Source organism: Lissotriton helveticus, chromosome 6 (assembly GCF_964261635.1).
Source record: "Lissotriton helveticus chromosome 6, aLisHel1.1, whole genome shotgun sequence".
Taxonomy (NCBI): Eukaryota; Metazoa; Chordata; class Amphibia; order Caudata; family Salamandridae; genus Lissotriton; species Lissotriton helveticus.
In genome coordinates this window covers 600,079,925-600,093,533 of record NC_136067.1, presented here as the reverse complement: position 1 = coordinate 600,093,533, position 13,609 = coordinate 600,079,925, and the positions used below count along the sequence as shown (strand labels likewise).

Genomic DNA, 13,609 nt, shown 5'->3' with positions numbered 1-13,609 from the left:
TCCACCAGCCAGAAGCCTCCAGCCAAACGGAGCCGTGGCCCGACAGCCTCCCGCCGCCGCGGCACAGCAGCAACATCAGCGCCCCCCCCCCAGATACTGGATCGTTCGTGTGCGCCGACTACGCAAAAGAGTGGACTACCTGGAGCGGTTGGCCGAAAAACATCAGCGCCAGCTCCGGGACCTCCGCAAAGAGCAGCGGGAATGAAGCAACAGCTTGCCAAACTACGCCACCGGAGGAAGTAACTGTCCCTTGCCCCTTTTTTAAAGACTGTTGGGGGGGGGGGGGGAATTGGGTGTTTGGGAAAGGGGACTTTTGGACATTGGTTGGGGTTAGGTAGGGGTGTGAGTTGGGTTAATTTATTTCATTTTTTGACTACCTCCATATATTTCTTAATAATTATTTTTCATACCAAAACATAGTAAACGCGTTCATATTATTTTGTGTGGGGGTGGGCAGTGGTTACCGGACGTTTGGTTTCTTCCAACTTACCAGCATGAATGGAACATCTAGTCCTGAAATGTACCAAAGTGCCAGTAACCGAGTTAGTTAATTCAGTAGCCCTACTAGTACTTTACTAGTAGTACTGGCAATCTCTGCTCTCCTCCCAGTCCTAGCCCATTATTCTACCTCTCCAAAATGCTAATCTTACCTGTGATTCGTGTTTGAGAATCGGGGTAGCCCCTCCACGGATGCAATATCATTGTTGTGCTGGTAGCAGTAGTGGTGCACACTTGCAGTATCACCATATGAAAAAAAGAGGAAATTAAACAATGAGTGGCCTTAGCGTAGCATTAGAAACAGTACAATAGATAGTACGGTACCGAACAGTGCCCTAAATTGTAGCCTAAGCAGTGCCAATGTAAGGTAAGCATTAAGCATTAGATTGTTCACGTCGTGTAGGAGGCGGATGTTCTTATCAATCCACGATGGCGCACATGAACTTCTGGTTGCTTTAACCTTATCCTCCCCAGCAAGTGTGTGGAATTTTTTGTTGTTGTCAGTCACACCTCAATGAAATACCACACAGCCCGGGGGAAGAGGGTTAGGGTTTGAAAATTGGATGGGAATGGGGTTTTTTGGCAAAGTGTGGTAGAGAGGAAAAAAAACACAGCATGGGCAGTCAAACAACAAATGAAGAGAAACAAATCTTTGGATTTGAAGATATTGATAAATCTTTAAAGGGACATAAAGGAAGTGCACTACTGCATGCCAGAAGTTGTTTACTAAATGGATAGTTAGCTTACTGAAAAGTAGTACTACTACTTACTGCAACTTACTAGTAACTACGAAGGAACAAGTTGACATTACAGGGCTGCAGTCATTACGCAATTTCACTTGCCTCTCTTACCTCAGAGAATAAACACTTAGAACATTAAATTAGTGTTAAACATAGCAAAGACGTATCAAATAGCTGGAGGGGTGAATTTGAAGCAGAGATCAAACAAACGCACAGAGTCACACTCGTAGAAGTAAGTTCAAGTTCGCAAGAATATCATTTAAAAGATAAGGAGAATTTTGGATACTGTTACTGTTTTTTGTAGTTGTCCCGTTGAATTTGTGAAGTTGATGCATCCAGCCATTCCTCTTATTCGCGGTACTCCTTCATTCCATCGGATGCTCCGTCGCTCAATCTTGGTGACAAGACACACTGACTGTCCACTGCCTGCCTGATGCGGATTTGCGGATCGCTAATTGTAAGCCTGAGTAGTACATCGATGGCACAGGGTAAAAGCCTGCCTGTAATTGATGATGGAAAGACACAACAGTAAGTGTTAAAGACAACTCGGAGAAAAAAATATATAAGGCACGCTGTGTAGTGCAAAAATTATACTGTCACTTTCAGAGATGACAATCCCCAAAATCTAGAACACCCCACATTACCCTCCCAAAAACGTGCAGAATACTGCTGCTACCTCGCAGAGGCCTAATTTCAAATCGTGCCAAAACGCACTCTGAAAGTATGCCCAAAACCCCCCTTTCTCACCATGGATTTTCTTCAAACCACTTGCAATCAAAATTAGACATTCCAACAAGTGTTCCAAGACCCCACCCAGTCGTAAAAATCTAGAACCCCCGCCCAAACACATGCAATACAATACTGCTAACCCTAACGAGCCCGAAGTTAAGAATAGTGGCAAACGCTTTCTTTAACTAGGCCAAATCCCCCCGTTTCTCACCATGGATTTTCTCCAAACCACTTTTATCCGGTATTAGACCTTCCCAGCAATGCCCCAAGACCCGCCAACCGACCCGCAAAAAAGCAGAACACCCCCAAACAGGCAAAAAGCAAAAATGGAAAATCTCATACTTAGAATATTTTCGGCCTTCTTTCAATTCTGTCCAAACGCGCTGTGCAGCTAGGCCATAACTCCCGTTTTCCACCATGGATTTCCTGAAAAACAAATGCAATCAAAATTAGACTGTGCCAGCAGTGCTCCCAGACCCCAAAACCCACCCACAAACACCAGGAACCCCCCCAAACATCACCCCAAAGACAAGTGAGCAAAAACGCAAAAACCTTTTCACCTCCGATTTTCTCCAAAACACTTTTATCCGGTATTAGACATTCCCAGCAATGCCTCCAGACCCGTCAACCCAGGCGGAAACAACTAGAAGACCCCCAAACAGCCAAAAAGCAAATATTCAAAAATGGGGACTTAGAAATTTTTAGGCAAATTTCCAAAATCACTCCACGCTCGCTCTGCAGCGAGGCCCTAACTTCCCTTTTCCACCATGGATTTGCTTCAAACCTCTTGCAATCAAAAGTATCCATACCCAGCATTGCTCCAGGACCCCAAAACCCACCCCCAAACACCAGGAACCCCCCAAACAGGCTGCCAAAAACACTAAAGTGAGCGAAAACGCTGAAAGGTGAAACACTTTTTCACCACGTATTTTATCCAAAACACTTTTATCCGGTATTAGACATTCCTAGCAATGCCCCCAGACCCGTCGACCCAGGCGAAAAAAAGTAGAAGACCCCCAAACAGGCAAAAAGCCAAACCGGAAAAGCTCACTCTTAGAAATATTTAGGCCTCATTCCAAAATCACTCCTAGCGCGCTGTGCAGCTAGGCCATAACTCCCGTTTTCCACCATGGATTTCCTGAAAAACAAATGCAATCAACATTAGACTGTGCCAGCAGTGCTCCCAGACCCCAAAACCCCACCCCAAACACCAGGAACCCCCCCAAACAGCACCCCAAAGACAAGCAAGTGAGCAAAAATGCAAAAACTTTTTCACCTCCGATTTTCTCCAAAACACTTTTATCCGGTATTAGACATTCCCAGCAATGCCCCCAGACCTGTCAACCCAGGCGGAAACAAGTAGAAGACCCCCAAACAGCCAAAAAGCTAAAATACAAAAATGGGGACTTAGAAATTTTTTGGCAAATTTCCAAAATCACTCCGCGCGCGCTCTGCAACTAGGCCCTAACTCCCCTTTGCCACCATGGATTTGCTTCAAACCTCTTGCAATCAAACGTATCCATACCCAGCATTGCTCCAAAACCCCAAAACCCACCCCAAACTCCAGGAACCCCCCCAAACAGGCCCCCGAAAACACTAAAGTGAGCGAAAACGCCAAAGAGTGAAAAACTGTTTTCACCACGTATTTTATCCAAAACACTTTTATCCGGTATTAGACCTTCCTAGCAATGCTCCCAGACCCGTCAACCCAGGCGAAAAAAAGTAGAAGACCCCCAAACAGGCAAAAAGCAAAACCAGAAAAGCTCACACTTAGAAATATTTAGGCCTCATTCCAAAATCACTCCAAGCACGCTGCGCAGCTAGGCCATAACTCCCGTTTTCCAACATGGATTTCCTGAAAAACAAATGCAATCAACATTAGACTGTGCCAGCAGTGCTCCCAGACCCCCCGACCCAGCACCGCAAATCTAGAACACCCCCAAAGAAACCCCCAAAAACCTGCAATACTGGTATATTCAAAACATGGCAAATTGCGCTGTTCACAAAAAACAAACAGCAATTGGTTTCAACAGAGACAGACAGCCATTGCTGTCCACTGCATGCTATCTTCTCATTATTCATTACCTGTTCTACTTTTTGTCCGCATCTTCTTCGGAAGGTGAGGGCCCACGGGGCAGCCTCTCCTGTAAATTTCAGAAGTAGGTCTGTCAACAATCAGCAAGCATGTAGTCTGTCAGTTATTTCAGTCCCACTTGAGGGGACTCGTCTACGAATACAAAGTTTGTTTTTTCTCCATAATCCATCCATCGGCCTTGAGGGAAATGGATAGGGGGAGTCTGGAGGAGAAGGATAGAGGAGCATGATTGAGTTGTGAACTTGTGAACATCTGAATGCAGACTGCGGCACCTTCAAATCAATAAGGAAAATAAGATGAAGACAGTGCTGATGATGGACTTGTTGTGATTAGGTGATTAGAGTTTTTGTTGTGGTAAAAGTAGCAAAACAAAGAAAGACACACAGGAATAAAAGTGAATAAGTACGGGAAAAAAGGAAGTCATTTTCAGTCCTCGGTGTCAGGGAAGCAGAGCTCGTCCTCCAAGTCTACGAATTGAGACGGGAGTAGGTCTGGTGACCGAGAAGAACTTCCGTTGGCGTCACCTAAGTCGGTGTCCTCTTCTTCCTGCGTGCATTCACGTATTTTGTAATCGGGTGGTATGAAGTGCTGATTCATCTTGATTATTGTTAACCTCTCCACATTTTTGGGCAAAAGGCGGGTCCTTTTTGAAGTAACAATGGCACCAGCAGCACTGAAAACACGTTCAGAAGACACGCTTGCGAGTGGGCAAGACAAATAATTTAGAGCCAGGTTGGTGATCAGTCGCCATACAAAGCTTTTCTTATACCAATATTCCAATGGGTTCTCATTATGACAGACCTCTGTTGGGTCATCCAGATAGGCCTGCACCACCGACTCAAGGTTCTCCAGGGTTGATCCACTTTGCGTACCATATGAGACCTTTTCATCAGTGGACCGAGCTAACCCTTGCTGAGATAGCCAATCCCCTTCCGACCATATTTTTGGGCGGCCTGGTGCAGGTGAGGAGGATGATGATACAGTTGCTGGTGTCGTTAACGGCTGTGAGGGAAAGTGACTCCCTTCGGCCACGGATTGAGAAGTGGAACTTGACGCCGGATGGCCTGCTGATTCATTTGTACTTGTGCTGCCTCCTTAAAGGTTCTGCCGCTCTCGTTCGAACCGAGTGGCTGACACAGCTAGTAAATGTTTGTACTTTGAAACATCTGCTTCATCAAAAGGAATGAATGCTTTGCTAGCCACTGCCTTTTTGTACCCTGGATCAAGAATAGTGGCACAAATGTAATGTTGTTCTGTATGTATCTTTTTAAGCCTTTCATTGTCAAGTAGGTGCCTTAATACCTTCTCCGCCAAATCATATGCTTCCTGCTTTTCACCATCATCTCGAAACGTTGAAATCACCTCCTTCAGTTTGTGCTCTAGCATGCGCAACAATGGGATAGCTTTGCTCAAAGAACAGTCCTCCCTGCTGACTGCATGCGTGAAGAGCTCAAAAGGACGAAGCATGTCTGTCAGGCTTGCAATTAGCTTCCATTCCTCCAAATCTAGCCCCATGTCTTTTTGATTAGAACCCAGTTTAAAGACATACTCATGTACTACCTCCCACTGCTCAGACAGACGCTCAAGCATGTAAAAGGTTGAGTTCCAACGTGTTGCCACCTCCTGGATTAGTCCTTTGACTGGCAGTTTACGTTCATATTGAAGGTTCCTCAGCTTCTTCCGGGCCTTAAAAGAATGGTTGAAATGTGAGCAGATTCTTCGGCAGATGGTCAGTAATTCGGCGACTGGCGCTTCTGTTTTCAAAAAGGCTTGCACCACGATGTTAATACTGTGCGCCAAACACGGCACTCTGAAATAGCCACCTAGCTCTATGGCCTTAACTATATTACTGCCATTATCCGTGGAAACATAACCAACTGTGCGATTTCTTGGATGCAGCCATTCATTGACCTTACTGTGGAACTCCTCCAAAAGGTTAGGTGAAGTGTGAGATTTCCCCATGGCAAACATGCCTACTGTTGCATGTTTGCGAGTAGCTTTAAAAACTTCCTCCGTGTCAACATCTTTGTGTTTTAACTGTTTTTCGACCCCTGCAAAAGATTCCCAGTGTGCAGTGATGCACATGTAATCGAGGGCTTGGCAACTGGTCCACATGTTTGTTCTCATGTGGATAGTGTGAACAGCACTCTTCAGAATAGCTGCGCCAATCACCTCCAGCACATCTTGATGTAGTGCTGGAACAGCAACCCTTGCAAAATAGGACCGGCTAGGAACCTTCCATTTAGGGCAGACTGTTGCCACCAATTCACGAAAACCCACCCCTTCCACGAAAGAAAAAGGGAGAAGGTCCAGCGCTAGCATTTTAGCCAGCTTTGCGTTATACAGACGCAGCGTTGGGTGGTTGCGTTCAAATGGCGCATCTGACCAGAACATTCCGCTAATGGTGGGCTGGACCATTTTACGTGATGATGATGATGATGATGATGATGATGCAGACTTCACACCAGTTAGGCTCATTGATTTAGTTTTTTGCATTGGTGTCTGTCCCAGACTCTTAGTGTGCCTCATACATGTTGCAGGGGTAGAGGGTGTGGGCGCTACCACTGCAGTGCTGCTGCCAGGGGTACTGGGTGTACCAGAAAAAATGCCTGTCGCTTCTTCACTTCCCCCCTGCACGATCAGCCTCTCATCATCATCAGATGAAATATCAAGGGATACATTTGGATTTGTTTTTGTTTTGCCTTCCTCGATCTTCCTCATGTGTGCTTCCCAAATGATAGTGTGGTGTTGCTTGAGATGACCTCTCTGGCCTCCGGTACCATAGTTGGTACCAAGCTTACCCCGACTAACGCATGCTTTACAAATCGAACAAACGACCATGTTTTCCGCCTTTTTGCTAACAGTAAAGAAGTCCCAAACTGGGGACTGGAGATGTCTGCTGGTGGTGGAGGTGCTACTTTGACTTTCAATGCCAGATGAAGTGGAGGATGGGCGTGGCTGAATTTGTTTCCGTTGTTCACTTACAGCACCACTACTTGAGGTAATGGAGGTCGAGAGGGATGGAGGTCCCTGATGGCCCTTCTGACGAGAAAATATGGAAGCTGTAGGTCGTGTTGGTGTTGTAGTTAACTGCGTTGGTGGTGGTACCAGTGCCACGCCGCCATCATCCCGCTCAGCAGCCATTCGGGCTAAGGTTAAAATGTTTGTCTGCTGCATGCCTGCTGTGGCTGGAGTGACGTCTGTGATGACTGGGTCGTCATCAGACTGTTCATCAGCAGCATAAGACACCTCTTCTTGTTCGTCGTCCTCACCCATAAGTCGAAGGCTTGCGGGAACCTTCCTTTTAGGGTTAGCTACCTTTGTCGGCTCATGGCGTGCCGCACTGTCAGACTGCATTGCTGGGTTCCAATCAAGATCAAGGTCATCAGAATGAAGGGGGCTTGAAGAAGAACTTGTAGTAGTAGTAGTAGCAGCCCTCCTTGACCTTTTTATTGCTGGGGATCTGGGAGACAATGTATCATCCTCAGGAGGAGTGGGTTCCTCGGATGATACCTCCACTTGAATATCAATTTCCTGATGTGCCCCTACTTCTGGAGGAACAAGCGTTGTAGGCAGTTGTGCCGCTCCATGAACCTCTAGTAGTTGCACCTCTCCATGCACCTCTACTTGCACCTCTCCTTGTGCATGTACTTGCGCCTCTCCTTGCGCATGTACTTGCGCCTCTCCTTGCCCATGTTCTTGTGCCTCTCCTTGCCCATGTACTTGCGCCTCTCCTTGCCCATGTACTTGCGCCTCTCCTTGCCCATGTACTTGCGCTTGTACTAGTGGTTGTCGTTGCGGCTGTGGTTGTTGAACACTCGTCAGCTGAGGTACACCCGGCGTTGATTGGATGGTACTTTCTTGTGATGAGCCAACATCACTGGTCGATGGTGATTGAACAACCAAAGTGGCTGCAGCAGCAGCACTTATGGTCTTGGACCTAACTTGGCGTGGTGGCACTGAGCCCAATGAAGCGGAGGTGCTGCTTCCAGCTTGGTCCCCGGCGGACACCGCTGCTGCTGCAGGCGTAGTTTTTTTTCCCAAAAAAGGTGTCGGTGGGCACACCAGTCTCCTTGGTAGGTGGTGCCACTTGCTTCTTCTGCTCCTTCTTACTGGAAGTGGCACTGGCCGCAGTTGCACGAGTTGCAGAGTTGTCTTGTCTGTGGCCACACGTGACGTCGCGTGACATTGTGCTGCACACACCACTGCAGGACTTCTTCCTGGCACTGGTGGTTCTCTTGTGCACCTAAAAGCAATGGAAGACAGAGGAACATCAGTTATACACCCCAAAAAGTCGAAAAACACATCAAAATCACCACAATCCCATGCCATCCATGTCCTCAATGATGTTTAAATTCAAGACACCCCAAAGAAAGACTAGGCCCATGCACCACTGAGTAACCCTGGGCATAATGGATGAAAGCAAGGCACATTGGATGCAGGCCTATGGCACAAAGCACACGAAATGGCCCCTTGAGCCCCACCACATGGCCAGGCCCTGCCTGTACCAGTCCTCAAAATGGCCCCCACCCACATGGCCATGCCCCATCAACACCCCAAAAAATCGAAAAACACAAAAAAATCACCACAATCCAATGCCATCCATGCCCTCAATGATGTTTACATTCAAGATACCCCACAGAAAGACTAGGCCCATGCACCACTGAGTAACCCTGGGCATAATGGATGGAAGCAAGGCACTATGGCACAAAGCACACTGCCTGGCTTCAAAATGGCCCCTTCAGCCCCACCACATGGCCAGGCCCTGCCTGTACCAGTCCTCAAAATGGCCCCCACCCACATGGCCATGCCCCATCAACACCTCAAAAAATCGAAAAACACACAAATATCACCACAATCCAATGCCATCCATGCCCTCAATGATGTTTACATTCAAGACACCCCACAGAAAGACTAGGCCCATGCACCACTGAGTAACCCTGGGCATAATGGATGAAAGCAAGGCACATTGGATGCAGGCCTATGGCACAAAGCACACTGCCTGGCTTCAAAATGGCCCCTTGAGCCCCACCACATGGCCAGGCCCTGCCTGTACCAGTCCTCAAAATGGCCCCCACCCACATGGCTATGCCCCATCAACACCCCAAAAAATAAAAAAAACACATAACCATCACCACAATCCAATGCCATCCATGCCCTCAATGATGTTTACATTCAAGACACCCCACAGAAAGACTTGGTCCATGCACCTTCTCACTAGCTACCCCTGGGCCTACTGGCTAGTGAGGCTTTACAGGCACCCCAAAATTATTTTAAAAAAACAACATATAACAGTGAGCTAAAATTCCATGACATAAATGAGAATTAAGTTAAAAAAAAAATCAGAGAAACAGTTGTATCATGCACCCATGACTAACCCTGGGCCTACTGGATACTGTGGCTAGCTACCCACCACAATATATATTTTGTTAAAGTTGTGAAAAACGTTTTAGAACTGGAGTTGCCTCAACTGCAATGCCCCAAACAAACAACACCAACTTACTTGTAAAATCTCAAGTCCAAAAGTGATCCAAACTCCAAAGTCCAAAAAGTCCTCAAATACAAAAATCCACCAGCAGCAAGAAAAAGTAATCCTTCCAGCTACACAGCCAAATGAAAAGTGACCAGGACATGCACAAAGCACTGGGAGGAGCCTGCTGGACAGGAACAGGAAGTTGGAGACTCTGGGGCACTTCCTTCCTCCCACCCCACCCCAATAAATGGACTCCTGCACCAAAAAGTGCAGCCAAATGTCAATCTGAGGAGTTATTCTGATCAAAATCATCATTTTCACAAGGTTTATGCTTCCTGCGGTGGATTTCTTGTGCAGAATTGCAATTTTTGCAATTTCGGGAACGCGAGATGGTTAAACCTCCCGCCGGAAGTCAGCTGCGCGCCGTTGCAGGCATTTATGACGTACTCGCATTGTCAAACTCTCGCCGTGCAAGATGGCATGCCGCGATGACGTAATTGCGTTCGAAAAACTCTCGCGCGATCAAGCAACCAGATCGAAAATGGGTAGCACACGCAAAACCGGGAGAAAAACAACTCTGCAGGCTCAGAGTCAACGCCGCGCGCGCGATATTGTATTTTTCAAGCGCGACCAAGCAAAATAATTCGTAGCTTGCGAATTTGCAGATTATTGGGCAATTTTGCGCGATTCGCGGATCGCGAAATCATCAAAAATCCGCTAATTCGCCCGCGAAACAGATTTTACGCCCATGCTTAGTTTTCAGTGGCAGATAATCTCCAATTTACACTTGTACGGATGAATCTGATACAGGGTAGATCTCTGTATAACTAAAGGATGGTTAGGTATTAGGATGGCATACAGAGCTCCCAACCTTCTTACTTTTTTCTTAAAGGGTTCCATATTGGGGACGAATATTAGGCTGTGCAGTAGAGGATGACAGTGTTGCTCCACTGGTACTTGGGCCTCCTCGTGAAGCAGGAGGAGCCTCTCTCAATCTCCTTAACTCTTCCCTTGCAAAGTTGACCGGATTCTTAGTCTGCAACTGCTTCCGCATACTTGCAGTTCCACACCAGGCCTCTTTATTGGGGTCTCCTCTTGAAAGCAGTCTTGCATATGCGGCAAGTAACTTTTCTTGCATTCACCTTTTTTAAGACTTGTAAAAATTAATTTCAAAACATTCAATAAATTCGGTTTCACTATGCATTGTGTCAAATGCTTTATTAAAAATATGCAGAAAATGTTCCCTTTAATTGTTGTTAAGGTCTTTACAGGAGAATTTGAAAGGAGAAAGTAGGAGATGAATAACCGAGGTAGGACGTTCTATCTCAAACTGCAAAAATTGATAAAAAGGGTGGACCAAATTCTGTACAATGCCAGTGGAAGCATTTCAAGCACACTGCACAGATTTTTTTAAAATAAGTATCGTCAAGTGTTACTTTGACTTGTAATGTTTGACCTCATTTAGTCACATCAATCTCATCTTAAACACTAATTTTCTTTTTTGTTTTGCAGATTAACTACAATACTTCTTTTGAACTCCATATTATATGTTGTTTAGTATATTGTTTTGTTAGTTATAGTTCTAGTTATTAATTATATTGTTATATTTTAGTTATAGTTCCAGTTATTGTTTTTAAAAAAAGTTAATAAAAAAGTACATACGTCTGTTTTTTTTGTGAGGGTAGCAGTCATCAATAGAAATTATATTTATAATTTGAAGTATAATGCTGAGGCTAACTCATTAGCAATATAGTGTTGTGAACTTTTAACCTCTGTGCTCACGTAAGTGTTCCATGAACTGTTACTATGGTAACTGGCAGAAAACCGTTTGGGGGTTGGGTTAAAAGTTACTGGCTGTACAAAAACCGATATATTTACCCAGGATCTTCTACATCACAGAAAGGAAAGCAATGTAAAACAAAACATTGTGTACCAGATTTACAACCCCCTTGCACCACATTCGTGTCCAACCTCCCCCTACAACATTACAAGTATGTGGGCTCCAACGACCCCCCTGGGAACCACCACCCCCTGAGATTTGTGTATTACGGGAGGCAAACTGCGTGGCCTATGTTTATATTTATTCACATGCTACCTAGCATGATGCACCAGTAGGATGCAGGAGGCCTACAGCCCCAGGAGCCGCAGCGTTAACCTGACCAAGACCCGGGATAAAAGCTGAAAGATCAGAATCAGAGCCTAAATATCCCGAACCTGCTGTTCGGAGTGAAAAACCCCAAACTGCGCCGAGTCCAGAACCGCTCCGATGAAGTGGAGCTTCTGAGAGGGGCACAAGTGTCAATACGGCACGTTGATAGACAACCCCAGCAGGTGCAAGAGGTCGACTGTAGTCTGGAGATGGGAGACGACTGTCTGGGGCGAGCCTGCCTTAAACAACCAGTCGTCGAGATAGCGGAAGACTGGAACACCTAATCTGCGCACATAAGTGAGTAAACATGTGAATTATTCTTTCTACTTTTCTACGAGACTGTAGAATATTGTCCATATACCACAACAATCTGCGTTTCAATATGCATGGCATCTATTAAAGAGATAGTGTACATTTTGCAGATGAAGGAAACGGAGTCTTCCTCATGAACTTTAGACTCTGCATCGGTACTTACTTATAATTACTAAAATCTCTCAATAAACACAAGGGCTCCTTGTAGAACCACCCAACATCTATACACATAAGCTTGATATATATCTAAAAAACGCATGCTTTGTTTTTTTCAGCGACCAAATGCCCGGATCCTATGCGCATCTCGCGACTTTCTTTATGAAAAAATGTTCATACTTTTTTTGCCCTACGGGTCCCTATGTCACCCCCTGAGCAGGCCTAGAGGGTCAGGGTGTGTCTAACCTGCCCCTGTTCACGTTTTGCCAACATATTTCACAGACTTCTTCACCCTCGCTTCTACCGAGGCACAAAATGGCTGCCAACAGTTCCTGGTTTCGAATGTTTACAACCGCTTGATAGCCAATTAGAATTCAGCGTGTGATCGGAAAGATGCACTTATCCTACGAACTTTAGACTCTGCATCGGTACTTACTTGTAATTACTAAAATCTCTCAATAAACACAAGGCTCTTTGTAGAACCACCCAACATCTATACACATAAGCTTGATATATATATCAAAAATACATACTTTGTTTTTTCCAGCGACCATATGCGCATCTCGTGACTTTTTTTGAAAAAAAAGTTCTTACTTTGTTTGCCCTATGGGTCCCTATGTCACCCACTGAGCAGGCCTACGGGGGTCTGGGTGAGTCTAACCTGCCCCTGTTCACGTTTTGCTAACATATTTCACAGACTTCTTCACCCAGGCACAAAATGGCTGCCAACAGTTCCTGGTTTCGAATGTTTACAACCGCTTGACAGCCAATTAGAATTCAGCGCGTTATCGGAATGATGCGCTTATCCTACGAGGCCAATCTTCGCACAATTCGCTTTGTGAATCCACGCACCAACAGCAATGCCGTGATTGGATGGCTGCAACCGGAGTAGAAAGTTGAGGCCGCCATTTTACAAATCAGGGAATGGTTGCAGGAGGCAAAAATTAATCAACATAGTAATAGAAAGGATCAGTGTACAGGTACCCTGACCACATGGGTCCCCATTTAGAGGTCTAAAGGGGCCCCTAATGAGTGAGAAAATGCCCAAAACCATTTTATTTTCCCCATGTTAGAGGATTTGCAAAATTGATACTCAGCGGGGCCCCATGAGTGACTTTGCAGCACATTCACGAAGTCTTCTGAAATATTTTTTTTAAATATAGACTCAGTCACTCAGATAGTCATACACACTCTCTGAAACCAACTCTTGCACTCTCATACCCACTCAGGCACACACACACTCAGACACACACACACTCAGACACACACCCCACAGACCTACTCAGACACACACACACACACACACACACACTGAAACTCATGTAACCACTCACAGACCCACACAGGCACTCTTGCACCCACTCACAGACCCCCACCCACACTTACACACCCTCTCACATACCGAGTCAGATACTTATGGACCCATTCACAGATCCACTCAGACACTGACACCCACT

The 13,609-nt window shown here is 45.8% G+C and overlaps 1 protein-coding gene across 1 annotated transcript in view; it reads left to right on the top strand.

The window, feature by feature from the left end:
- Positions 1-11,130, top strand: part of SLC17A5 (solute carrier family 17 member 5) — a 418,561-nt gene extending 407,431 nt beyond the window's left edge. The window contains exon 12 of the mRNA XM_078648061.1: positions 11,048-11,130. The gene's annotated coding sequence lies outside the window, so the exon portion shown is untranslated. The remainder of the gene's footprint in view (positions 1-11,047) is intronic.
- The last annotated feature ends 2,479 nt before the right edge of the window (positions 11,131-13,609 follow it).